This window comes from Sander lucioperca, chromosome 2 (genome assembly GCF_008315115.2).
Source record: "Sander lucioperca isolate FBNREF2018 chromosome 2, SLUC_FBN_1.2, whole genome shotgun sequence".
Taxonomy (NCBI): Eukaryota; Metazoa; Chordata; class Actinopteri; order Perciformes; family Percidae; genus Sander; species Sander lucioperca.
Window position 1 is genome coordinate 33,902,920 of NC_050174.1, and position 16,907 is coordinate 33,919,826.

The window sequence follows — 16,907 nt, forward strand, 5'->3', positions numbered from 1 at the left end:
AGTGTAAAATATTGCTTATATGTCATGTATAATGCTCTGTTCCTACTTAATTTCCCTATTCCCATCCTTGACTCTCTATTGTTCTTTTTCCATATTTAACTATACTTCATAAAAGCAATAAAGGAAAGTTTGAAAAACAAACAAATGCGATGTGCTGCACATCTGCAATCTTGGGTTGTTTCCACATGGTTGAATGCACTTATTTTAAGTTGTTTAGGATAAAAGCATCAGCTAAATAAATGTAATGTAATGCAATACATAATTAAACAACATACACGTGTCAGACAAAAATATAAAACACACGTGTTTAGAGTTCACCAAGATCACCTCAAGATTGGTAGCACATAGATCCTGAAAATATAAGACATCATTACTTATGTAGTATACTTTAGTATGTATATAAATATTTAATTCAATTTTAGGACAGCTTATTTGTCTGAAAGTGGATGCAAAGTATAAAATGCAGCTGGGAAATACGACATGTACGACAGTATGTGCTGTTTTAAAGTGGAGGATTTGTGATTTCTGACACAGTAAATGGAATTTCTGCGATGGCCCTGCCCCAGTATCAGCCATAGCTACAACAGATAACTTATAAAATTAAAATACACTTAGGCCTATAAAGAAATCTCCTGCTACCTTTTCCCTGGCTCAATACAATTACAGAGGCTTATCTGGGGTTATGCCGAAATCTGTGACACGTCAGAATTTGCGCTCTGTAGCATTGTCTCCCTGCCGTAAATCATTTTATGACTTTGTCGGAATAAAAGTTAAATTACAGGGCAGTGGTAGAAATAAACAATTATTTAAAGAACAGCAGCATCAAACAGAAAAGTCTTCAGCCTTGATTTAAAACACTTGAGAGTTGCGGCGGACCTGCAGTTTTTTGGGAGTTTGTTCTAGATATGTGGAGCATAAAAACTAAACGCTGCCTCTCCCTGTTTAGTTCTGACTCTGGGGACAACAAGCAGATCTGTCCCAGACCACCTCAGAGTCCACTCCCTCCGCGCTACAGACCTGAGTGATAGCTTCACACAGTCAATGAGGCAGACACTGTTCCGAAAGAGCCGCACCCTATGAGCGTTTTCTGTAGTGAACAAACAGCTGCTGTGTTCGTCTGTCTGTTGTGCGTAAAACATACTGGAATAACGTGCGCACTGGGCAAGTCAGTGAGACGCCTCCTCCACGTCATTGTTATGAGGCGGAGGGAAAAACTCCCTCGCCCACACACACACACTTTCGGTGTAATGATGGATTTGGCTGTAAAGTGGCCACGCTCCCGTCACCTCTAATGGAGAGGTAGGACGATGAAACCGCCAGCGCGCTTAAATCACACACCCTCTTAGCAGACGTCAAGGCGAAGGATGAGCGCTGTTTTTAGTGACGGCATCCCGAGAGGGGCTTGTGCCAGAGGTGTGAGAGAGCGCACAGCCGTCTGTCGTCTGACCCCCTTCAAAAACGTTTTACCAGGGGGTGCGCAAAAACTGACCTCTCTCCATAGCCCTCGTGGCAGGATGAAATGTACATCACAGGACTAAAATGATGATTATCTTACATCTCTGACACACACTAACTCTGTTGGAGCTGTACAGATAATGTTTTGTGTTTAATAACTGTTAACTGTTATGTCAAGTAATTTAATGTCAAGACAGATGTAAATATCTCTTGCACAGTATTTTCTGATTTAAACCGAGGTGGGGAAACAAAAGTGAGCTCAAAAAGCCCCACAATTTAACAGGGAAAAAATCCACAAAGCCTGAAGTAACATACTTAGAAGGGACACACCATCTGATCAGCTTATATGTTTAAAAATCAATGCAGAGTAAGAAATACAGCTGTGAAATAGTTGCAATTAAGAATGGTTAAAGAATGAATTCAACAAATCAATGAACCATTAAGTTGTGTGACACTATGCCCTGTTTTAAGTAGAGGATTTGTGATTTCTTACTTGACATACATGTAAAAAAATATCCAGTGTTAGCTTCTTATGACCTTAAATCAGCAGTGGTTACGGCTTCAAAAGGATCAGAAACTGGATCCAATATGTGATTAGTTTCCAGTGTTTTAGTTTCTGCTGAAAGCACAAACAGGTTTTACACCTGTGACACAAGAGACTTTGGAGATTTAATTAACAGAAAGACCTAAACAGGTTTATGGAATTCAATTCTTCAACTGGCAGGTGTTGTACGGCTCTCTTATGGTATTTGTGAACATATACTGCTGCACTTCTTCCTCCTCTGCAGGGTGTGGTTGGGTTAATGTCAATGGAATTATTTTCCCCTCAGGTTAGGGGCCGAACTTAAATGCACTCTGTCTTAATTGCCAAACTGAAAGTAGTTTGTAATCAACAAAGCCTCAGTGAGCTCTAAAATACAAACAAATGTGGTACACAACAAATCAATGAACTCTTTCAGCACCTAAGGGATGCAAATAGTGTGACATTATGCACTGTTTAATGTGTACAATTGGTGTTTTCTTACTTGACATGCATGGAAAAAAGTTTTCTTAATACATTTACAGCATTAGCTCTAATGACCTTAAAGGTGCAGCGGTTGAGGGCCTGGGTAGCTCACCTGGTGGAGCATGAGCATGTGTAGAGATTTATTACTTCTATGTCAACGTGTTCGTCACACACACACACACACACACACACACACACACACACACACACACACACACACACACACACACACACACACACACACACACACTTTTCCAACCTAACACAACCAGAGCACTTTAATAAAGGTACTCTAAGCAATGTCACACGTTTTTTAGGCTACAGCATTTTTTGTCCCATACAGTAAACATCTCCTCACTATCTGCTAGCTGCCTGTCCCCTGAACACACTAAGGCTCCACAAATGGCAACAAAAACAAATTGCGCCAACATGCACCACAAACCATAACAAACAGTGTTCCAGCCAATAACCGACTAGAAGGAGTTGGTTTAACCTAGATTATTATTTTTTTTGAGGGAAGAGTTATACTCAGTAAACGTAATACAACTTTTTTTCTGCCACATGGCATCGTTTTGTCATTGATTATATGCCACTTTGCAGCACAGTAATACAACAGAGACCTTATTTATCCACAAACATTTGGCCTAATCATAACTTACCTGGCAACCCAAAGGCCAAGCTTTTGTTTTTATACGCCAACGTCCCTATACAAGGGGAGCATATGCTGCTCAGATACAGATTTCGAAAAACTAATGATAGACTTGGATTAGTTTCCAGTGTTTTAGTTTTCTTCTTCTTGCTTCTGAACCAAGCACTACACAATCGGACATGTTTCAGCAGGAATGTGACCCGGAATTGGGGAGAATTTAACAACAGTGGCAGCTAAGATGACATGTTTACTGCCGTTAGCATGTAGCTACTATAGTGGTATACAGCAGTGGTGGCTGGAAGAGCTGTCATCCCGTCTTCAAAAGGACACTTAGCTATGTACGTTTACACTTCATCGCATTAATAATATACAGTCTATGGTTATTAGTCAAGACAAAGTATTAAAAGTTAAAACATTAACATAAACAACACAACAACGACGTCGCTACACGGTTTTGGATCAGTGACAACAAGTCTTGATTGTTTGTATGACTATTGTATAATAAAGATTTAATACAAAAGTTGTGATGTTTGGTCGTAAAGTGTTTCAACGCATGCGTGGTACAAATTGCACAGGGACGCTGTTAGTTTTCTACTACGTAATAATGCGCATGCGCAGAACGGATCTTACAGGTGGTACGGATCGGGTACTGACATGCGCATTTGCGGTGGTATACGGCTCTTCCTGTTCCTGTAACTAAAGCCCTCTAGCGGTTCACTCCGTCTATGATTCGGGGGACTCGTGAGAAGCAGGTCTTTAATCATCTTGCACAAATACTTTGATATGCAGTAACTGGTATAAGTTTCAGAGTCAACATTGGTAAGTTGTATACATTTATAATATGCTAATAGGATTGGAGTAGATCCTATGCATTTTTGTCACATACTCGTGACATGTTCCGGGGTGTAATCACTATTCTAATATGTGGGCAGGTGTATCATTCTTTTGTTTTATAGGGAAACAACACGCAATGTTAATTTTGTTTTCGGAGAGATCGCAATAATTATCATTAGTCATTGCTGACGTCAAGCTGCATGCATGAGGCATTTATATTCTGCATCCGATTACATGACGTATTATATTCATCGTCATCTGCTGCCTGCATACTATTGTTTCATGCCTTATGCTCACTTCATTGGCGGGTAGCGCCGTAAGTAGTCTATCAATGCTAAAACATTCTTAGCCATATATTCGATTATTTTTACAATGACGTCATCATCGTTGCAGGCTTATTGACGATTTTAATTGATATTTAATTGTCTTATCAAACAGGCTTCATTTACTTCGCATCAACTACTGCTTTCATCCTCATCACGTTATCCGTTAAGGTCTTCATTGTGTTTCATTCTTTATTCAAAATCTATTTACAATGATGTCTCACAATAACCTATCCCTCTGCGTATTCTGAGATTCTTTCAGATTTGTGCAGCTTTCACTGCAATCAGAGATTTATCTAAGTCCTGCAACACTGCAGTGTTCACTTTCCGCTAAGCTTCAACGTTTTTATTGTATCGGTGCATGTTCTGCAAATCACAGATTCTGGCTAATCTTAAGTATGGTGGCGGTAGATCCATCTTACCGGGCAAAGCGGTGGTCGTTAATTGTTATACCATGTCAATGCAAACTCTTTGCAGCAGATCAAACAGGTTTTATCTCTGCATTACGTACCGTATTTCATCTTTGCAGCAGAGATTCTCATATTTGCACCCTACGGATCTCATCATGTTCGACGTCCTCATCATGAGCATGTTTTACATGATGTTATTGCGGCATGGTCAACTAGACTTCATTATTTAGCTTGTTCAACTTGTCCTCCTTCTGCAGCATGTTAAACTGTCCTTTTCTTGCAGCATGGTTAAAGTGACCTCTTATTGGTAACTCTTGAACGCGGCTAACTCATGACATCTGTTGAAGTTGAAATGTCTTTAATGTCCCCAAGGGGCAATTTGGTTCACAACAGGTAGCCAACACATACACATTCACACAAAAACACATAAAACATGAGATAATAAATACATAAGAGCATAAATACATATGTACACTATACGCAAATAAATGAAAAAAAATACGTGCTGTGACATGGTCAGGGATGGCAGATGATGGTACAAATGATCTCAGGTTTCATTGAGATACTCTTACATTCCCACATCTAGTTCAAAACATGACAGACGAGATACGAAGAACACATTAGACAAATAGGCACACACGCGGCTACTGCTGTACGTCGCCACCGCAAGGCAGCGCCATAATCTGGCAGTCGTACTGCTTACTACACTAACATTCTAAATGATTCTCTGACCATTCCTGTGTTTTCTTTAACGGCGCTATCTCTGTGCACAAAAGTGTTCAAATTAAGATGATAAGAAAACAATACATCACTGAAAACACCAGTGACCATCAAGCCACTCTTAAAAAAGAACAATCTAGATACATCACTAATGGACAACTATAGACCAATATCAAACCTTCTATTTTTAAGAAAAATCATTGAAAAAGCGTTTTTTCAACAACTCAACCTTTTTTTGTCCCTAAACAATATTTTTGATGCCTTCCAGTCTGGATTTCGACCATAGCACAACACTGAGACGGCTCTTGATGAAGTCTTTAATGACATCCACTTAAACACAGATAGTGGCAAAACTACAGTCTTAGTATTATTCGATCTCAGTGCTGCATTTGACATGGTCGACCACGACATATTACTAAACCGATTGGAAAACTGGGTTGGCCTTTCTGGCTCAGTATTAAAGTAGTTTGAATCCTATTTAAAGAATAGAAACTACTGTATACTAATATGTCTATAGATAATTATGCATCTGAGCACACAAGTATGACTTGTGGAGTTCCCCAAGTCTTCATTCTGGGGCCTCTTCTGTTTAATATCTACATGCTTCCACTAGCTAAGATTATGGAAAACAACAACATAAGCTATGACAGTTATGCGGACGACACACCCGGGAAGCTGCGCCACTCGCCCCCGATGACCCGGGGAGCTGCGCCAAAGCGGGACCTAAAGCATTACGTGGGGGGGGGCAAACATTGGTGAATATCGAGAGGTTTGATCCGCAAGGTCTGCGGTACGGTGTGAGCCGCGACGTCTGCGGTACATTGCTGTTGCAAATGTAGTGATTAACAGTTCATCTCCATGCATACACAGACTACCTTTAACAATTCTCTACTACTTAAACCCCTGACTACAGGGGACAGCAGAGAGAAATGAGAGAGTGACTGAGAGGGTGGAGGGGGGAGGCAGGTGTGGTGGTTGAAGGAGCAGCGGAGGTGGTCAGGTTGTTGTAAATGGTATCATAGGCACTGATTTATGTTTTCCTCCCTGTGTGCTCACTGGCGCACGCCCTTTAAAAAAAAGTAGTCAAAAATGGTTTGCATTTCAGAACCTTAGGAAATGGACAGCGGCCGACGCGAACACACACACCTATTAACTTCATAATTAAGCAGTTAAGTAGGTTTCATCTCAGGACAGCGCCACTTCTCACAGATACAGATAGGATTGGAGATGAAAAGTTTAACTGACACCGCGATCAGCTTCGTGGGAAATTAAGAATCAGTGCCACCGACATAACCAATCACACTAATGTAGCTCAGCGTAAATTCTGTCAGGGAGACTTCAATTACGTTGTCTCTCTTCTCTTTAACTGATCAGCTGGTAGGTGGGTGTTACGTTTCTGTATACAAATTAGAATCGGGCACGTATGTTCAAGCCAATCACAGCATGACTACCATGTTTTAAATCTGTTCTCTCTCTCCTGCTTATGTCAGTTGTATTTTCAGACGAGAGTGCGACCCGCCTTCTCCCCTTCTACCTCCAGGCATATTTGGCACGGTGTTCTCGATCTTCTCCTGGCTGACGGCTCGTTTTGCCTATACGGATTTTTCTCACCACCACCAGTGTCTAGATTCCATTGGGGGATATGTTTTGGTTTTCCTAAACCTTAGAATTGTATATATACCCTGTATACAATGGAGACTAATCTCCAAAGTAATTACTTTGTGATATCTTACTAATAAATGTTTGCATATCTGCAACAAAGTCTCTCCTGATTGAATGACAGATGCTCCACTTAGCACCAATTGCAATGTTTAATTTTAAATGAATGTAGCCTACTGGCAGTCTGGCACACGTGGGTGCTCAGTATTTTCCGTGGGTGCTCCTTTCCGTGGGTTCTCGAACTCCGGAGCACCCACGGTATCGGCGCCTATGAATGGTGTTGATTTTGGATTGAAAAAGTGAGAGAAAAGAGTTGCATTTGTCCACTGTGAAGGTTGTAGAATCTTTGTCAGGTGGGTTAAGAAGTTTGTTTATTGTAGATAACTAGGGGAGCATGCAAAAGCAAAAACCAAAACATAACGGTAGGAGGTAAATATCAGTAAATATTGAGAAGTGGTGGCACACGGGTGGCAGTGAAGGTCAGGGGCCTCGACGGACCAGACCCGGGCAGCAGACGCTGGCTCTGGGGACGTGGAACGTCACCTCTCTGTGGGGGAAGAAGCCGGAACTTGTGCGGGAGGTGGAGCGCTACCGGTTAGATCTGGTGGGGCTTACCTCTACGCACAGTCTCAGTTCTGGAACCATACTCTTGGATAGGGGTTGGACTCTTTTCTTCTTTGGAGTTGCCCAGGGTGTGAGGCGCCGGGCGGGTGTGGGGATACTCACAAGCCCCCGGCTGAGAGCCGCTACGTTGGAGTTTACCCCGGTGAACGAGAGGGTCGCCTCCCTATGCTTGCGGGTTGTGGGGGGGAAAACTCTGACTGTTGTTTGTGCATATGCACCAAACAAGAGTTCGGAGTATTCGGCCTTCTTGGAGACCTTGAATGGAGTCCTGCATGGGGCTCCAGTGAGGGACTCCATAGTCCTGCTGAGGGACTTCAACGTGCACGTGGGAAATGATGGAGAGACATAGAGAGGCGTGATTGGGAGGAACGGCCTCCCTGATCTAAATCAGAGTGGTTGTTTGTTGTTGGACTTCTGTGCTAGTCATGGATTGTCTATAACGAACACCATGTTCGAACATAGGGATGCTCATAAGTGTACTTGGTACCAGAGCACCCTAGGCCAAAGGTCAATGATCGATTTTATAATTGTTTCATCTGATCTGAGGCCGTATGTTTTGGACACTCGGGTGAAGAGAGGGGCAGAACTGTCAACTGATCACCATCTGGTGATGAGTTGGGTCAGGGGGTGGGGGAAGACTCTGGACAGACCTGGTAAGCGCAAACGGGTAGTGTGGCTAAATTGGGAACGTCTGGAGGAGGCCCCTGTCCGACAGACTTTCAACTCACACCTCCGGCGGAGCTTTTCGTGCATCCCTGTGGAGGCTGGGGGCATTGAACCCGAGTGGACAATGTTCAAAGTTTCCATTGCTGAAGCTGCGGCGAGGAGCTGTGGTCTTAGGGTCTTAGGTGCCTCAAGGGGCGGTAACCCACAAACACTGTGGTGAACACCAGTGGTCAGGGAAGCCGTCCGACTGAAGGAGTCTTTCCGGGATATGTTATCCCAGAGGACTCCGGAGGCAGTTGCAGGGTATCGAAGGGCCCGAAGAGCTGCAGCCTCTGCCGTGAAAGAGGGAAAGCAGCGGGTGTGGGAGAGTTTGGAGAAGACATGGAGAAGGAATTTCGGTCGGCACCAAGGTGCTTCTGGAAAACCGTTTGCCACCTCAGGAGGGGGAAGCGGGGAACCATCCAAGCTGTGTACAGTAAGGATGGGACGCTGTTGACCTCAACTGAGGAGGTAATAGGCCGGTGGAAGGAGCACTTTGAGGAACTCCTGAATCCTACTAATACGCCCTCTATGTTAGAGGCAGAGCTGGAGGATGATGGGGGATTATCAATTTCCCAGGCGGAAGTCACTGATGTAGTCAGACAACTCCACAGTGGCAAAGCCCCTGGGATTGATGAGATCCGTCCAGAAATGCTCAAGGCTCTGGGTGTGGAGGGGCTGTCTTGGTTGACACGCCTCTTCAACATTGCGTGGAAGTCTGGGACAGTGCCAAAGGAGTGGCAGACCGGGGTGGTGGTTCCCCTTTTCAAAAAGGGGGACCAGAGGGTGTGTGCCAATTACAGGGGTATCACACTTCTCAGCCTCCCCGGTAAAGTCTACTCCAAGGTGCTGGAAAGGAGGGTTCGGCCGATAGTCGAACCTCGGATTGAAGAGGAACAATGTGGATTCCGTCCTGGTCGTGGAACAATGGACCATATCTTCACTCTCGCAAGGATCCTGGAGGGAGCCTGGGAGTATGCCCATCCAGTCTACCTGTGTTTCGTGGATTTGGAGAAGGTGTATGACCGGGTCCCCCGGGAGATACTGTGGGAGGTGCTGCGGGAGTATGAGGTGAGGGGATCCCGTCTCAGGGCCATCCAATCTCTGTACGACCAAAGTGAGTGCTGTGTCTGGGTTCTCGGCAGTAAGTCGGACTCATTTCAGGTGAGGGTTGGCCTCCGCCAGGGCTGCACTTTGTCACCAATCCTGTTTGTAATATTTATAGACAGGATATCGAGGCGTAGTCGGGGTGGAGAGGGGTTGCAGTTCGGTGGGTTGGGGATCTCATCGCTGCTCTTTGCAGATGATGTGGTCCTGATGGCATCATCGGCCAGCGACCTTCAGCACTCACTGGATCGGTTCGCAGCCGAGTGTGAAGCGGCTGGGATGAGGATCAGCACCTCTAAATCTGAGGCCATGGTTCTCAGCAGGAAACCGATGGAGTGCCTACTCCAGGTAGGGAATAAGTCCTTACCCCAAGTGAAGGATTTCAAATACCTTGGGGTCTTGTTCGCGAGTGAGGGGACAATGGAGCGGGAGATTGGTCGGAGAATCGGCGCAGCGGGTGCGGTATTACATTCAATTTATCGCACCGTTGTGATGAAAAGAGACCTGAGCCAGAAGGCAAAGCTCTCGATCTACCGGTCAGTTTTCGTTCCTACCCTCACCTATGGTCAAGAAGGCTGGGTCATGACCGAAAGAACGAGATCCAGGGTACAAGCGGCCGAAATGGGTTTCCTCAGGAGAGCGGCTGGCGTCTCCCTTAGACATAGGGTGAGAAGCTCAGTCATCCGTGAGGAGCTCAAAGTAGAGCCGCTGCTCCTTTGTGTCGAAAGGAGCCAGTTGAGGTGGTTCGAGCATCTGGTAAGGATGCCCCCTGGGCGCCTCCCTAGGGAGGTGTTCCAGGCATGTCCAGCTGGGAGGAGGCCTTGGGAAAAACCCAGGACTAGGTGGAGGGATTATATCTCTGGGAAAGCCTCGGGATCCCCCAGTTGGAGCTGGTTAATGTGACTCGGGAAAGGGAAGTTTGGGGTCCCCAGCTGGAGCTGCTGCCCCCGCAACCCGATACCGGATAAGCGGACAAAGATGGATGGATGGATCTTCGGTGTGTTCTGAAGCACTTTTTTGACCAATTTGGGGAGACTGATCAGTCCAACTGCCTTTTCTGCCAACGGTCATCCGTCTGGTCAGTGTGTCTGCAGCATAACATGATGTCATGATGAACTAACTGACCAACTGACTGACTCCTAATAATGCCAACAGCTTTTTTCACAGAGACAAGACTCTAGCGCACCTTAGATAGTTCTGCTTCTAGCTCAAAAACCCCTAACTCCTATTGCTTAATGTTTAATACCATGACAGATATCATGACACCCTGCTGATCATACTGTGCAATTATGGTGTGTGTTGTGTAAGTGATGTGAGGACAGTAGCTGTCCAAAAAGGGCCTGTTTCTCTTGTCCTCCTGGTATTTCTTGTATGATGTAATACAGGAGGCAGTGTGGCAGTTGGTGGACATGGCTTCACCTGGAAGCTCACGGTGCCTTGTGACCAAAATGTAAGAATATTTGTGCCGGTCGAAGACATGTAAGCATGGAGTTCACCAGACTTAAACCTTTGGCTCTGTTCGTATCGTTAGAAAGGACACAACATTTTGATTTAAAATAAATGCATGAGAGTTAAAACTGTGGATGGTATAGCAAAGTAAAAATAAAGTAGCAGTTGCTCCTCACTCAGTCCCTTGGATCACCTACTCTGAGTCTGAACATTTTATCCAAAACACACTAATGTAAAAATGTCAGAAGGGCTTTTTTTTTAAAAGCCTCAAAGGTTCAATATTTAAAAAAGTATTAATGTAATTTGAAAGTTGAATACTACCCTAGTTAAAATTGATGTTTCCTTTAATAATAAATGCCCAGTATACTATATATATATATCAGATTAGATCAACAGCTTCTCTGTAGATGACAAGGCTGATACCTCCACGCAGGATGTAGCCGTCAGATCGCCATGACAACCTTCATCAGCAGCTGCTCTTTTTCTGTTCTTATCAAACATGACTTCTTTATCTCATCATCAGAGGAAACTTTGCAGCATCAGCTCTCTATCCAGTAATCAATGTTCTTTACACGAGTCTAAAATGACAGAGGCTGACGTGTCTTTATGCACGCATTATTCAGAGATAAGAGAGAGAGGGGAGGGGTGTGTGTGTGTGTGTCTTTGTGTGTGTGTGTGTGTGTGTGTGTATGTGCGTCTGTGTGTGTTCTCTGATGTTTGAGGTAATGTCTAATGAATGCTCTGTAGTGTTTGATTATTATTATTATTATTATTATTATTATCATTATATATTATAGTGTTAGGTGTTTTGCTAATATAGTGTGAGAATTTAGTTTTGCGTATAATTCCTGCATGATACATGATTGTGTGTGTGTGTGTGTGTGAATATGTGTGTGTGTCTGTGTCTGTGTGTGTATATGTGTGTGTGTGTTTCTGTGTCTGTGTGTTTCTGTGTCTGTGTGTGTGTGTGTATATATATATATATTTATATATGACAACTGTTGACTAATTGAACCAAAATGGCTTATGATATCACATGCAATTAGCTAAAATTAGAGGGGTCAATTGTTCCTTTAATAACAGTCAACCTCTGATTAATTATTTCATTGATTGACATTTCGACTGACTGATTAGTTGTTTGATTACCTGGCAGTGTACTTTAGGGACTAAAGCATACGGAAAGGAAGTTGTCTGTTCCATCATCTTCACTTTCTTAGTGTCATTCTGAAGCGAACAAAAGGAAGAAGCACTCTGTTATCATTCCTGAAAATGTGCTTTACTATGCTCTGCAGCATATTTGATGGATACTAATGTTGTTTTAATGAGTGATTGGCTGCAAGACCGTGGAACTTCAGACCCAGATACAGTTTTTGTCGTAGCAGTTGTTGGATCAAACCAGAGATAAAATGCCTGTAAATATTAGACTTCCACATCAGGAGGCAATGTTTGCTTTCAGCAGTGTTACCTTGTTGAGTCTAAACTGAGCATCATGTGTGTCTTTCTTCAGAAACTGTCTGTTCGATTCGCCTCTGAAGTACAAGGCATTGACCAGCACCAGCTTGGTAAAGTTACCCACACACACACACACACACACACACACACACACACACACACAGACACACACGCACAGACACAGACAAACACACACAGACAAACACACACAGACACACACACACAGACACACACACACACACACACACACACACACACAGACACACAGACACACACACACACACACACAGTCATGTATCATGCAGGAATTACAAGCAAAACTAAATTCTCATAATATATTAGCAAAATACCTAACCCTATAATATATAATAATAATTATAATATAATAATAATAATAATAATAATAATAATAATAATAATAAAATAACAATAATAATAACCACAGAGCATTCATTAGACATTACCTCAAACATTAGAGAACACACACACACACACACACACACACACACCCTTCCCCTCTCTCTCTTATCTCTGAATAATGTGTGCATGAAGACACGTCAGCCTCTGTGGTTTTAGTCTTTGATTGATTATTGGATAGTGAGCTGATGCTGCAAAGTTTCCTCTGATGATGAGATAAAGAAGTCATGTTTGATAACAGAAAAAGAAAAAGAGCAGCTGCTGATGAGCGTTGGTGTAGAGCGTATATGAGCTGAGTGGTGTCAGTGTTTGTCGACCTCGGAGCAGAATGGCGGCAGTCACAGAGCTCTCCTTCCTGCTGTTTGCCCTCATCAACAACATCCATGCAGAAGAACGGATCATCATCCGATGGGAAAAGACCAATTACACCTTCAACCTCCCCGAGAACACCAACTCCTGCCTGATCTCCAGATCTGTTGGTGAGGAGAAGCTTGTCCTGTGGAACACCTCTGACCTCTGGTCCAACAGCTCCTCAGTACCTGAACACCTGAAACAACGACTTGTCAGCACGGTGAAAACTTCTTCTTACACCATCCTCAACCTGACCCATTCAGACTCCGGCCCGTACCGAGAGGAGTGTTGGACTGAGGGCAACGTGACGCATGAGAACAACATCACTATTATTGTTTGTACTACTTCAATAGATGGGAGACTTTTTGCAGCGAGACTTGGAGAAACAGTGGCCGTCACATGTAGGGGAGCAGCTGATAATCTGGATATCCAGTGGCTCAAACGGGACTCTAGATATGAGCAAGAAACATGGAGCAGAGTTTTTGGGGACAGTACGACATCATTGATGGACAATGTTAGAGGAAAATACCAAGTGGTGACAATCACATCAGCTCTTCATGTTTCCAACATCACAACAACAGACTTTACATGGTACAACTGTTTGATAATGAACCAACAGCAGTGTGTTAGCAGTCACACTGTGAAGTTGGTACCGTATGAGATAATCTACCGCTCAGTGGGAGAGGCCGCTGTGTTGCTGTGCACTATCTCCGACTACGCTGATGACCAGCTGCCACGTTGGAGGAAGTATAATCCAAAAACACGCTCTGACACTGACCTAGAACTACACAACCAGACTGTTCCTTCAGTAGACCAAAACTACTCTCTGGTGTTTTCATCTCTAACGTTAAATCACTCAGGTTGGTACGACTGTGTAACCTCTATCAGAGAGCAAGAGTATTATCTGGTGGTGTGCCCCAAATTTGCCCCCCCTGCTGTAGAGCTCTTCTCAGAGGGAGAAGAAGTCACTCTCAGATGCAGAGATTGGGGAGAGGATAGGGAGCATGATTGGTTTATCAAGTCACACCGAACAGAGGGAAGAATCTTTAATGTAGAGTTTAATCAGAGAATGAGCAGAGTGAGCTGGTACCGTGATAATGGGAGCCTGGTTATCTCTAATATCTCAGTGGGAGATGCAGGGGAGTACTGGTGTGCAGTTTATGACCCATATTATCAGTGTGAGTCAACAGTCAGAACTGTGTTAGTGTACATGGAGCCCTTTGGGATTTACTCCACCTTCTTCAAAGTGCGATGCTCAGTGCTCAGTGTCCTGCTGCTGATGCTCTGTGCTGCTGTAGTCGCTGTGAACCTGAGAACACGGAGAGGAGCGCAGCTTTCAGCTCACACACACACTTAATATGCATATGATAATTTCATCATTGGCTTTAATACAGCCTGGTATACACTGGCTTTAAAACAGCCTGGTATACACTGGCTTTAAAACAAGGGATGGGACACATTCATGCAGAGAAAACATGTAAACTAGAACACAAAAGACAGAGAGAGAGATTACAGAATCAACAAACAGAAGTGATGGTAAATAAGACATAAATACCGAATGATTATTATTATTATAATAATATAAATTAAGGTTTGAATGTTAGAAGTGAACATTGATCCTGACAGGGTGCAGATGTTCCCTTATTGTGTGTGCATTGTAAGACATTTCATGGTAGTTTAACTTGGAAATGCAAGTTCACCTGCTGTCTTGAAAACTGAAGTTCACTCAACTTGAAGACTGCCTTTGTTTCAACTTAGAAATTAAAGTTAATGAGGTTGATGTAACTACAGTGTTCTAGTTTTGTTACGCCGCAGCTTAATGGCTGAAAGAAGCCTATTACTGCTCAAAGTCTAACGCTACAATACTCCAGCTCTTCTTCTCAAACATAACGTCACTTAACTCATGGTTACAAATGTAAACCAGCACAAGAATGACAATTACCAGTCAACAAAACACTACAGTCTAAGCAGACACGTTTAATGAACGGAATTCATAAAGTTACATTTGTTTTTCGAACAAACTGCAAACTTTTCAGCAAATTTGAACACAACTCTATTTACCGCCTTGCATCATGGGAACTGACCAGCCAATGAACCAATTGCACCTGACTGCAGTAGCAGATCAGGGTTGGGCTAAATGTGGGCGGAGCTAAACATTTGACTTTTGAAAAGTACTTTCCATTTCAATTTGAGAAGAGTGAAATGCCAAATTCACAATTCACAAGCCGTTGACAGGTACTTCCTCCGCCGGTGGCACTAGTGCTTTCTTGTTTGCCACAACACGTGTTATATTGTAGTTGAAATTTGAATACATCACGTATCTGCGCTGTATAATTAATTTATTGTGTCCATGCTTTAACTTTGCCGTGAAAGAAGACAGGTTATTTTAAACTCGAAAGGCAACTCTTTTTTGTTGCAACACACACACACACACGCTTTTTTTTCAACTGATAACTTAACTTACAAGTTCAATCAACACATACATATCTGACAAAAAATTAAGATAGTCGACCCAATGAATAAATGCAAGTTTAACTTTCAAAAACTCATAAAGTTGAGTTCAAAATCCACAACTTGTATAAGCTCGTTATAACTAAATGGGTCTGTAATATTTTACAGTGTGTGTGTGTGTGTGTGTTCCAGATGTTGTATTTTAAATCTAAAGATTATGTGATGTTGTATATTATATATGAAGGAATATGAATTGTCTTTAATGCATTTATAATAGTTGTAGCTTGCAGTGTTGTCAGTGTTATAAACTTGTTATTATATCTTGGTCTATATCTATAATCTATCGTCTGTATAATAAACATTATTAATGAACAATCAAACTTGTTGTGATTGTGATTTCTGAGTAATTATTACAAGGAATTAACAAATATTAAAGATATTATATTAAAAATAACAAATATTAACAAATACTGAAATAAAATGTACAATTATCACACTGCGCAAGTAAAATGAACATCCTCTCCAGCACAGTAACGATTTAAGCCTCAAAAAATGTATCACACACTAGCTGGTAACGTGTGATGAACAGGAAAGTTTTCACGCTTCACATCACAGGGTCAAACGGTTAACATTCAGGACTCACTGCAGACTTAAACAACTCAGGAATAGCTTAATCTGCTGCAACAATAGCTAAATAGAGTAGAAACCATAGACTGTTAATATTAACTAATAATATACAGTCTATGGTACAAACTTACATCGTCTTTGACTTCTGAACGGGCAACTGTAATGAAAAGAAACACGACGCGATCTCTGGGATTTCTTACATACATTACGTAATTAGCGTACGTAACTAACGTACACACACTGTAACCTACACAGTCTCCGTAGCGTGAGGAATTCACAACAGTAACGAGTAACGATGCAGCACATAAAAAAATCTATCGGAGTAAAAGTATTTCATTCATCGAAAATATGTACTCAAGTAAAAGTGGAAGTAGGAGAAAAAAATAATACTCCAGTAGAGTACAGATACAGCCTTTTAGTACTTAAGTAGAGTAGTAGAAGTAGTTCTACTTCGTTACTATACAGCTCTGTAGACGAGTATCAGCCAATCAGCACTCACCATGACATGCAGCAGCCTCAAGCAGAAGCGTCACGCTCCAGGCGAGTCCCCCTAAATCTAGAGCGCTCCTTTAACGAGTCATTTAGGAAACTCTAAAGCAATTATTCCTAACCTAAACAGGCAGAAACAGACCATAATAACTTCAAGTTCAAGTGTATTGTCATGTGCA